At 42.4% G+C, this 11,836-nt stretch overlaps 1 long non-coding RNA gene across 1 annotated transcript in view; it reads right to left on the reverse strand.

Annotated features, from left to right (window-relative positions):
* Positions 1–2,260: 2,260 nt before the first annotated feature.
* LOC113490287 overlaps positions 2,261–11,836 on the reverse strand; it is a 20,760-nt gene continuing 11,184 nt past the window's right edge. Inside the window, exons 2-3 of the long non-coding RNA XR_003400198.1 lie at positions 5,430–5,433; positions 2,261–2,811 (exon numbers count right to left, since the gene is read on the reverse strand). This is a non-coding gene — a long non-coding RNA (uncharacterized LOC113490287). The remainder of the gene's footprint in view (positions 2,812–5,429; positions 5,434–11,836) is intronic.

Below are 11,836 nucleotides of genomic sequence, written 5' to 3' on the forward strand. Positions count from 1 at the left end.
CCATGATTGATTCAGGAGCTGATATAACATTAGTGGGCGAAAAATAGTGGCCAGGACAGTGGCAAACTACATTTGGGGGATTTGTGGCAGGTGTCGGGGGAGAAAAACCAATGTACAAAGCAATCACTGACACAACATTTAAAATCCAAGACCGGAAGAAAGGGGCCTTGATTGCAATACTCAAGCCTATAGTATTACCAAATTTCCAGGGAGTTTTGTTGGGCCTTGACTGCATGCAACAAATGAAAACTGGCATTACAAATTTAGATTAGAGGCCACTGCCGAACACATAGCAGCCCTAAAACTTACACGGTTAACTTCTTCACTCGTGTGGGTTGACCACTGGCCGCTTAATTCAGTAAAACTAAGTGCACTTCAACGATTATTAGAAAGACACATACAGGTGGGTCATTTGGAACACTCTACAAGCCCTTGGAATGCTCCTGTGTTCCTTATCCAAAAGAAAGATAAGACTAAGTGGCGCTTACTCCATGACCTCAGGGCTGTAAATCAACAGATGCAGGCGATGGGTGCCCTGCAACCTGGATTGCTCTGGGGTTCCACATACCAAAAGATTGGTCCCTTGTGATTATTGGTATCAAAGATTGTTTTTTCAGCATCCCTTTACATCCCACCGACAAACAAAGATTTGCCTTTACCGTGCCTTCTGTGAACCACGCTCAACCAGTTCATGTTGGCGACGGACTGTACTACCTAAAGGTATGAAAAACTCACCTGTCATTTGTCAGCTGTATGTGGCCAAAGCCATCGCACCATTGAGAGAAGGTAAGACTGACTATCATGTGATACATTATATGGATGACATCTTATTAGCAGCACCTACAGAGCAGCAAGTGGAACACCTGTTCCAGCGTGCCAAAGCCTTGTTGCAACAACATAATTTGAGCATTACCGAGGCAAAAATCCAGCGAGGTACGCAATTACAATATCTGGGTATAACTTTAGCTGGGAACGACATAAGTCCACAACCAATAGCTCTTGCTCCACACATTGCCACTCTACATGATGTTCAGAAATTAGTAGGAGCCTTGCAGTGGCTCCGCACCTTTATCTGTATTCCTTTGGGATTTATGCAACCCTTTTATTAATTGCTGAAAGGAGAACACTTATGGGAACCAAAGAAACTCACAAAGGAGTGCCAGGACAATTTAGCATTTACACAAACTATTTTATGACAACAGAGACCTTTGCAGCGATGGGATTCAAAACATCCAATCATAGCAGGGTGTTTTATTTCTGACCATGGCACAATAGGCATCCTATTTCAAGGCACGGACGGCAAGCCTGCGCCTTTAGCCTGGGCTTACCAAAATACCAACAAGTCCACCTTTGTTACCATAGTCGCTGTTATAGCAGACCTTATCGGACGCCTATGTAATATGACCCTTCAACACTTTGGAAAGGAACCTGACACAATACTTATCCCCTGGAAGCAACAATTATGGGATGACATAGTTATGCGTTCGTAAGATTTACAGTGTGCCATCTTTGACTTTCCGGTCTCCATAGTAACTGGAAAGGGTCTACAATGGGTTTCACACTTGAAAGCACTTCAGCCACAACTTACACTACCTCTAGTCATGCACCCTCTTATTGGCACAACACACTTTACAGATGCCTCATCACAATCCCAAACAGCTGCACTCGTATAGAAAGCTGATGGACACTGGCAAAAGAAATTGTGGACTCAGATTGACAGATCAGTACAATGGTTGGAAGCCAAAGCGGTCCAGATGCCACTTCAACAGGAAACAGAGGATCCTATTAATATTGTTACAGACTCTTTATATGTTTATAAACTGGTACACAAAATGACAACACTAAGATTTGTACGGACAGAAGCGTCAACTTTACTTTATGATGCTCTACAACAATGCATAGGGCAGGTCTTTCTTACACATGTGAACAGTCACCAATCCCTACCTGGTCCAATTGTAGAAGGCAATCATAACGTTGACCAGGCGGCTCGAGGTGTATGGTCACTAGATGCTGCAAAGCATTTACATGCCTTTCTACACCTCGGAGCAAAAGCCTTAGTGAAAACACGTCATATTTCTCTGTCACAAGTAAAAAACATAGTGGCACTTAGTCCCTACTGTCAAAAGGGCCCATTGTGGGAAGCAGGTGTCAATCCAATGGGTCTTTCTTCCAATCAGATATGGCAAACTGACATCACAGAATGTGACCCATTGAAACCAAATAAATACCTCATAGTAACTATTAACACCTTTAGCTCTACAATATTAGCCACGATGGCTCGCAAACAAACAGCCAAACACATTACTGCTCATTGGGAGGGAGTCATTGCCTTATTAGGGAAGCCACAAGAAATCAAGACAGATAATGGCCCTTGTTTCATCGCTAAAAGTACCAAAGAATGGTGTGCATTATGACACATCAAGTTAGTACACGGCCTTCCTTACAACAGTCAAGGATAAGTAATAGTGGAACGTGCGCATTGCACTCTAAAAGCGAAACTACAACAGCTTGGGGAGGGGGAAGGTCATAAGGGGACAATACCCATAGACCGACAGCAGACTCTTTTGTCCCACGCCCTTTATGCTCTATATCACTTTGTTAGAGGCGACGAGTCCACACCTCCCCAGTGGAAACACTTTATGCCAATCCAGATGACAAGAAATTATCCCTTGGTTCAGATCAAGGAACCGGGAGCGATGACATGGGAATCGGGCCGGTTGCTGAGAGTGTTTGGGCGTGGGTATGCAGCAGTGGAAAAGGATGGTTTAATTAAATGGATACCTGCACGACGTATAAAACCTGAAATAACAACTTCTTAAAAGTTTTGTAGATTTTCTGTGGCCTTTGGCTACTTAGATCCTTTGTGAGACAAATCATCTCGCCCAGACCTAACATATGGGTAACTATAGCAAATGAAATGGGAAAATAACTCTTTTGTTTATCACAGGTCAACACCATTGCCCAAAATATTAATTTTGGTGGCAACACCACAAACATTTGGTAAGGTTAAATTAATGGATGATGGAAAGGTGTGGTGCAAATAGAACATTTTCTTTAATAACCTGGAGAAGAGGTTACGCTTGGTGTTCACAGGTCACAGTCCCTGGTGATTACTGACAAGGTGTGTGCAACCACACCTGAGGTATGAGAGGCAGCCAGCACTCAGGATCCAGCTGTGGGTGCTGTGGATGCATCTGTACCAAGTGTTCGCAATCTCTTCAACTGATCTTTTTAAGCAGAATGTCTGGGTAATGTTTGCTACTGCGACAGAACAAACTACACTACAGTTGCCTTAATGAAATATTTAGATTTATTATTCAATAGTGGAAGATGTAGTTTAGATGAAATGTAGTTATTAATAAGGATGAAATGCTATAAGAATGCATGTATTGAACTTTCTTTGCTTAGTAATATTAAGAATTAAGAGCTCAAGTATTTAACCTTATTTAGAAACTCCCTTGGTTTTCCCCTTGGAGTACTGGCCAGGCTCTGGGTGGAACCCAACAGGAGGATGAAATCAGATGTTTCCGCTCAATAAGTGCCAGTTATTTTGGCCTGTTGATTTGGAGGCTGGACCTGCTTGCAGCAACGTTGGATGCCTCACCTACGGATGGATGCATCGCGTAGGATTTCCAGTTTGTGAGGAAGTGCACTATAAATTCTCACTGTGTCCAGGGTTCCCTAGCAATTGCGGATCTGAACGTTAGTATTTCTATTAATTGTGTGCTACTTCATATTTTCCTCATTGTTTATTTTTGTAGTAATTAGTCACATCCCTTAATTATAAGTAGTGAACTTAGCTTATCTTTTAATTAGTAATCATAACTGCTGTATTGTTTTAGCCTTCTGTGGAACTATTTTAAGTGTGCTTTGTTTTTGAAGTTTGACTAACCCTTGATTGAGACAGCTCTCAGACGGGTCTTGCAGGCGCTGCTGCGAAACAAAGAAAGGGAAGATCTGGAAGGCATCAGTTTTATACAACTTCTGACGCATGGTCGATAAAGCATGGGGAGGGGGAAGTGTAGGGGGAGGCGCTCGGAAGATCTCGCGATGTACGGGAAAAATAGAGGCACATGAAAAGATCTCATGATGCACGGAAAGAACAGGGAACTGAACATCTCGCGATGTACAGAATGGGGTATATAAAGCAATTGCGCAGTTAATAAATTGAACAGATAGCATCCACCATATTGGTGATTGTGCTTTCTTTACCATGGAGGTTAACCTCCTGCAAGGGTTAGCTGTGATCTGAAGGCTGCATTCCTGTGGCTTAGCAGATGGAAAAAAAACAGCTAATGCGTTACCACAACAGAGAAGTTTATGGAGGACTGTCTGCTGTGAGAGAGGAACCATGCTGGAGCAGGTGAAGAGTGTGAGGAGCCCTCCCCTTGAGGAGGAAGGAGCAGCAGAAACAATGTGTAATGAACTGACTGTACCCCCCCCCATTTCCCACTCCCCTGCACCGCTGTTGGGAAGGAGATAGAGAAATCATGAGCAAGGCTGACCCAGGGAAGAAGGGAGGGGTGGGAGGAAGGTGTTTTTAAGATTTGTTTATACTTCTCATGGTCCTACTCTGTTAAGTGTTGGTTTTAGTATTTGAATTAAATGGTTGTTCTTTTCCTTCCCCTAGTCCATAATGTAGTAAATGAACTCACTACACATTTTGGAGGGATGGCACATATCCTAAGGGAATCATATCTGTGTGTACATATCAAAAACCAGGGAAAGCAATGGTGATTAATTAGAATGTATTGGAAAATACAGAACCGGAGTGTAACATAAACGGTATGGATTAAGGGGTGGATACTGTCCTGGTTTTGGCTGGGATAGAGTTAATTTTTCTTCTTAGTAGCTAGAGTAGTACTGTGTTTTGGATTCAGTGTAAATCAGAAGAATGTTGATGATACACTGATATTTTCAGTTGTTGCTAAGAGATCAAGGACTCTCCAACTCCCCATATCCTGTCCCTGGTACAGGTGTACAAGAAGCTGGGAGGGAGCACAGCCAGAACATTGGACCCAAACTGGCCAATGAAATATTCCATATCATGTAATGTCATGATCAGTATAGAAACGGGGTGTGGCCAGAAAGGAGGAGGGAGTTCTCTCTCACTTCCAGGATTAAGATTACAAAATCTTGGTATTTCAGGATTGCTATCCAGGAATGGGCTGGGTATCAGTCAGTGGGTGGTGAGCAATCACATTGTGCATTACCTGTTGCACTTTCTATTATTTTTTAATTATATTTTGATTATTAAACTGTTTTTGTCTCAATGTGCAAGCCTCCTTACCTTTATGCCTCCAATTATCTCCCCCATCCTCCAGGAGGGAGAGGGTGAGTGAATGGCTGTGTGGTGTTTGGCTGCCAGCCGGGTTTAAATGACAACAGGGTCCAAACTAAACAGTACTCAGTCATAATGGTTTAAACACAAGACTTTCTGAATATGAAAAAAATTTCAGGATCTATAGCAAGCTGATCAGATGATGATTATTTGACACTGTTCAGCAGAGTCTTTAAAAGATACAAGGTAGAAGAGCTATAGCAGACTTTCAAGAAACCTTTCAGATTTTCCCCCATTTTGCATGAAACTTGTCCTAATTATCATGATTATCATAAAGTAAATAAGAAAATAGAAAAAAGGGAAAAGAAGGAAAAGAAGACCAAAAAAGGGAGAAGAAAGAGGGGAAGGAAAAAGAAAAAAATGTGTGTAGTTTCTGTATGTGGAAACTACATATTCTCACATCGTGGCATATAAAATGTTTTTGTATGTGTTTTGTGAGGGGACAAAGAACAATTTGTTTGAACCTTGAAATGTGGGAACTGCTACAGAGATGAAGTTTGGTACAAAACAAGCATCCATATGCTCTAGTTTCCCTAATAAGTTATTGTATTCCTCAAGCGTTAGTAACAGAGATGCTCCTTATTGAAAAAAATAGTTGTGGCTTTTCCATTTGGATTTCATACTGAAGAAAACAGAATTTAAACTGAGAGGCTTGTTTATAACAAATCTGTACTTCAAATAAGATATTTCTTTTCACAATAAGCAGCCAAAGGTCATACTGAATTCTACCATGGGAAAGCAAATCCATCACTGAAACAAGCATTGTTAGCACACTTTAGACAGATTAAATGCTTCTAGAAATATTCAAGTTCATAAATAGAAGGTACAAATAAAAGGCAGGATACTGTCCTTTCTCAGTAAGAATTTTAATTCATTAGAATTACCAAGCTTAAAAGAAGAATTATTAATTCACACATAATGCATTGGAAGTTATCCAGTTCATTAAAAGATTTTTTCCTTTCAATTGTTTCCATAGTTTTTCCTACACAAAAAGTATAAACCAAAAGTTTTCTCAAGAGTGCTTTCATTAGGATTCAGCTGCCAAGGGAGCTCCATTCCCATTGTCCTAAATTTAAAATAGTGGATATAGATATGTTCTCTTACGAGTGTGTCTTGAGTTATCCAGTTTAAAGATGAAATCAAGCTCTATCAACGGTGTTGTATTGGTTCTGTAGAGCAGAATAGGGAGATATCACTGAAAATTACCATTTTGCCTATGTTCTGCCTTCTTGCCAAGGCCTGTGATACAGAAATATGGAGAAAGCATAAACCAAATGGTTTCTCAAGGGTTCTTTTTCTAGGATTAAGCTGTCAAGGGAACTCCATTCCTATTGTCCTATAACTACATTTTATAAAGGAGACTCGTAAGTGTATAAGGGAAAAAAACGGAAGGGAATTGCCTCAAATAAATCTTCCTGCCACATTCCTTCAGCTCACAGATCATGCTGTGAGATATGCATTTATGGTCAAGTTTTTCACCTGATCATCAGACACTCAAGCCTGTAATTAGTGACAAGGTGACAGGGGTAGAGTAACTGCCCTGTGCAATAGGAGAGATTGGTTAAATAATTATTTAAGATGCCCCCAAGTCCCAGGGTTTAACTTCCCAACAGGTGGTAGCACAGGGCTCTCAAAGTAGCAGCTTTGAAAGGAAGTCATTTTTCAAAGAACAGCACCAACCACTGCCATGAACTGCCCAAGATTCATCCTCTGAGCAAGAGCACTGCTTATCAAGTGCTGTGTAAAAAACGCAGGAGTGCATATGAGGAGGTCTTTGGACAGGGAAAATGGAAGAGGAAAGTCCAAGTTAAGATATTAAAACAGCTATGTAGTTGAAAACAAAATGGAAATCAGTGAAATACACAGGCACCTGTGGGCCATAGCAGCTCTAGGCCAGCACTGTAAACATGTCAGTTATTCCTGTTGTTCCAGTAAGGAACCTCAGTTTTGTGTCTGTTTCTCTGACCTACCTTAAATCACTGTCCATAGGAAGAATTTTTCTTTGCTCTGTGGTTGGTGTCACTGGAGAAGTCCTTGAGTGGTACTTGTGTGAAAGGCCGCTCTGTGCTGAAGGTGCAGACTAGAGAAAAGCTATCCCAGTCCCTCTGAGGTTACAGGCTCTTTTCTTTAGCTTCATCAAATCACGATTTACTTTGAAGTTTGAATTGCTACTGTGAAGTCTGAGTAGCTAATCCCTGCTAATCCAGATGCAGGACCTTGCTCCTGGCCTTTTTGATCTAGATGAGGTTCACATGGGCCCATTCCTCAAGCTTGTCCAGGACCCTCTGGATGGCATCCTTTCCCTCAAGTGTATCAACTGCACCACTCAGCCTGGTGTCATCTGCAAACTTGCTGAGGATGCACTCGATCTCACCGTCTATACCATTGATGAAGATTTTAAGTCTTTCCAGGTTCACTCACCACTCACCACCTTGAAATTATTTCAGGCAGGGGGATGTGTCTAATAACCATGGATCCTGAAACCTCGCCAGGTTATTTGAGGGAATTAAAACACCTGAGCTTTTAAAACTGGTTTAGACATTGGAACAATTTTAGCAGTTGAGAAGTAGAGATACATGGCTATGTATTGGTTTAAGCCCTGCCAGGACCGGAGAGCACGTTGCCGTTGCCCCTCCTCCACCTGCAGCTGGTCGGGCTGGAAGTGAAGCACAAACCTGGGTAAAAATAAGAAAAAATTTAATACAACAGTGTGATAAACAATCTGAGCAACAACAGTGGCAATGATAACAACAATGAACAGCAATAACAGTGAACAAGACAAACAATATACAGAGAAATACAGCAAATGGTCACGGAGCAGCTCCCTGCCACAAAAAAGCCAAAGAGAAAGAAAAATCAGTTTCCCACCCCTGGACCTGACGCCAGCATGGTATGAATAACCCGGCTGGAGATCCCTTCCCCCTCCCTCTCTGCTAGGGAAACCTAACCCTATCCTAGCTGAACCAGGACAGGCTAGAATGTGCATCTAAATCAGGCACATATGCATGACATAAATTTACATAATTTTGGGTAGTGGAGTGGAGCAATATAATTTATACATGGGATTGTGTCGCATACCATTAAAAAAAAACCCAAAACAAAAAAGCCCCACCTGAGTCCTTACAAACAGGTATACATGATTGTTACAATACATGTAAACTTTTTAATGAATGGCATTGTGGGCCTCAGTCTTTGAATTTATGCTGACTGATGTGTAACCTCTGTAGAAATTCTAGTCCCTCTCATATGGGGAACGTTAATCTCTTGCTAATAATGGAAGGCTTAAGTTCTAAGTGTGTATTAGGTGGCAGCATGTTTCTAAAGAGGAAAGAAAAGTCACTATGAGACAATGGAAAATGCATTATATGGATGATGAGAGCACGACATATCTTTAACGGTATGAGAGGTAAGATGTTGAATCAGTTTATTTGGGTTCTGGAACTTACAGCTACATGTGCAGACAGACAGGTGTGTAGCAGTACCTGCTCTGACGATATCCATGTGAAGAATATTATGGTCAATTATAATTTTTATGACAAATAAAATGTACTCTAACAAAATTATGATTTAAGGTTAGGGTTTTATAATCTTGCTTTGAGATAAAGTCTATTATGATATTGCACAAGTGTAGTGTTTTAGGTCCTGCCGGGACCAGAGACCATGTTGCCGTTGTCCGTCCCCCACCCTCAGCCGGTTAGGGTTGGAAGTGAGGCACAAACCCTGGGTTAAAATAAGGAAAGATTTCATACAAGAGTGTAATAAATAACAATCTGAACAACAACAATAGCAATAACAACAGCAATAAACAGTAATAACAGTAAACAAGACAGAAGTTATACAGAGAAATCCCACAGTGAACACAGTGAACACAGCCAGCCCATCACGCGTGCTCCCCATGACCAAAGCCACAAAGGAAAGCTTCCCGCACTGCCGCTGGACCTGACCTCAGCATGGTATGAATAACCCGGCTGGAGATCCCTTCTCCCAACACGGGAAACTTAACCCTATCCTAGCTGAACCAGGACAGCAACCAATACAGAACACTGGATTACATGAAACCCTTTGTTCTCTTGCGTTTTTTGGGGTTTGTTGTTGCTGGTTTTGTTGCTTTTAGTATGAATCCAAAAATAGTCCTTATGTTGAGTGACTTGAGTGTAATATTCAAGCAATAAAATCTGATTGTGAGGCATTGATTTTCTTCTTAATTTCACCCAGGGGTAATTAATCACATTCCAATTAAAATTGATTTCTTTCACTGAACGAAACACTGGAATTCAAAAATATCTTTACATTGTGATTTTCAACCCAAAGGATTGTAAAACACTTTATACCTGTTGTATTAGAGAAAAAGCTGTGATTTTTGAAGTTGAAGGCAGCAATTCTAGTCAAAACAACCACATAACAGTTTAGAATTTGAAAACAGTTAAAATTTAGGCCAGAATTCAATTATGTGAATTAAAGATTTAAAAGCATGCAACAAAACAACAAACTAAAACAAACTCCTTATTTTTTTAATAAAAAATTAATCTTGAAATTTTTTTTGCTATTTTGAAAGCTTTTTTTTTTTTTTTTTTTCCCCCTGCAGTTGTCTCTTGTAGGTGGAAAATTCCTACTGTTATTTGTGTTAAAAAAAAATAACCCAAGGGAAGCACAATTTTGAAATTAGGGTTTAACTGAAAAAATGTAACAAAATAAATGTACTTAATATTCCACATATTTAGTCTATTATTAACTGCTAAATTGTATGTATCTAACAGGAAACTTTAGAAGCATTTCAGACAGCATAAGGTTATTTTACTGATTCGTTCAAATGTAATATGGCTTTGGTTTTATCAATAACCTGGTTATTGGAGACTGATCAAACACTTACAGTGCTCTGCACACCAGACTTCATGTTGAAAAGAAACTTTACCTAAAGGAAGAGAAAGGCTCTTTGCTTGTTGAGTGACTGTGCTTTTCCGAAAATGTACGCAAGGGATCTGCTATTCCTGACATAAATGTCACTGTGGAATTTTCCAGTTGGGTAAAACCTGACCCAGAAAAACTCTGTGGGATTTAGGGTGGTGAGGATTTCAGCATAATGATGTGACGTCTGTTTCCTTCCTGATGCTGAATGTTCACAGAGGCTTCAATAGCTCTTCCTCTCCTGCAATTACATAGGTGAAGGGGGAGATGCTGATCTCTTCCTGGGATACAGTGACAGGATGCATGGGAATGGTTCAAAGCTGCAGCAGGGAAGGTTTAAATTAGGAAACATTTCTTACTGAGAAGGTGGTCAAACAGGCTTCCTGAAGAGGTGGTCAATGTCCCAGGCCTGTCAGTGTTCAAGAAGCATTTGAACAATGTCTTTCATAACATGCTTTAACTTTTGATCACCCTGAAGGGGTCAGGCAATTGGACTAGATGATTGTTATAGGTCCCTTCCAGCTGATCTATTATTCTCCCCTTCCCTTCCCTTCCCTTCCCTTCCCTTCCCTTCCCTTCCCTTCCCTTCCCTTCCCTTCCCTTCCCTTCCCTTCCCTTCCCTTCCCTTCCCTTCCCTTCCCTTCCCTTCCCTTCCCTTCCCTTCCCTTCCCTTCCCTTCCCTTCCCTTCCCTTCCCTTCCCTTCCCTTCCCTTCCCTTCCCTTCCCTTCCCTTCCCTTCCCTTCCCTTCCCTTCCCTTCCCTTCCCTTCCCTTCCCTTCCCTTCCCTTCCCTTCCCTTCCCTTCCCTTCCCTTCCCTTCCCTTCCCTTCCCTTCCCTTCCCTTCCCTTCCCTTCCCTTCCCTTCCCTTCCCTTCCCTTCCCTTCCCTTCCCTTCCCTTCCCTTCCCTTCCCTTCCCTTCCCTTCCCTTCCCTTCCCTTCCCTTCCCTTCCCTTCCCTTCCCTTCCCTTCCCTTCCCTTCCCTTCCCTTCCCTTCCCTTCCCTTCCCTTCCCTTCCCTTCCCTTCCCTTCCCTTCCCTTCCCTTCCCTTCCCTTCCCTTCCCTTCCCTTCCCTTCCCTTCCCTTCCCTTCCCTTCCCTTCCCTTCCCTTCCCTTCCCTTCCCTTCCCTTCCCTTCCCTTCCCTTCCCTTCCCTTCCCTTCCCTTCCCTTCCCTTCCCTTCCCTTCCCTTCCCTTCCCTTCCCTTCCCTTCCCTTCCCTTCCCTTCCCTTCCCTTCCCTTCCCTTCCCTTCCCTTCCCTTCCCTTCCCTTCCCTTCCCTTCCCTTCCCTTCCCTTCCCTTCCCTTCCCTTCCCTTCCCTTCCCTTCCCTTCCCTTCCCTTCCCTTCCCTTCCCTTCCCTTCCCTTCCCTTCCCTTCCCTTCCCTTCCCTTCCCTTCCCTTCCCTTCCCTTCCCTTCCCTTCCCTTCCCTTCCCTTCCCTTCCCTTCCCTTCCCTTCCCTTCCCTTCCCTTCCCTTCCCTTCCCTTCCCTTCCCTTCCCTTCCCTTCCCTTCCCTTCCCTTCCCTTCCCTTCCCTTCCCTTCCCTTCCCTTCCCTTCCCTTCCCTTCCCTTCCCTTCCCTTCCCTTCCCTTCC

Source organism: Athene cunicularia (genome assembly GCF_003259725.1).
Source record: "Athene cunicularia isolate RWA chromosome Z unlocalized genomic scaffold, athCun1 chrZ_part3, whole genome shotgun sequence".
Classification (NCBI taxonomy): Eukaryota; Metazoa; Chordata; class Aves; order Strigiformes; family Strigidae; genus Athene; species Athene cunicularia.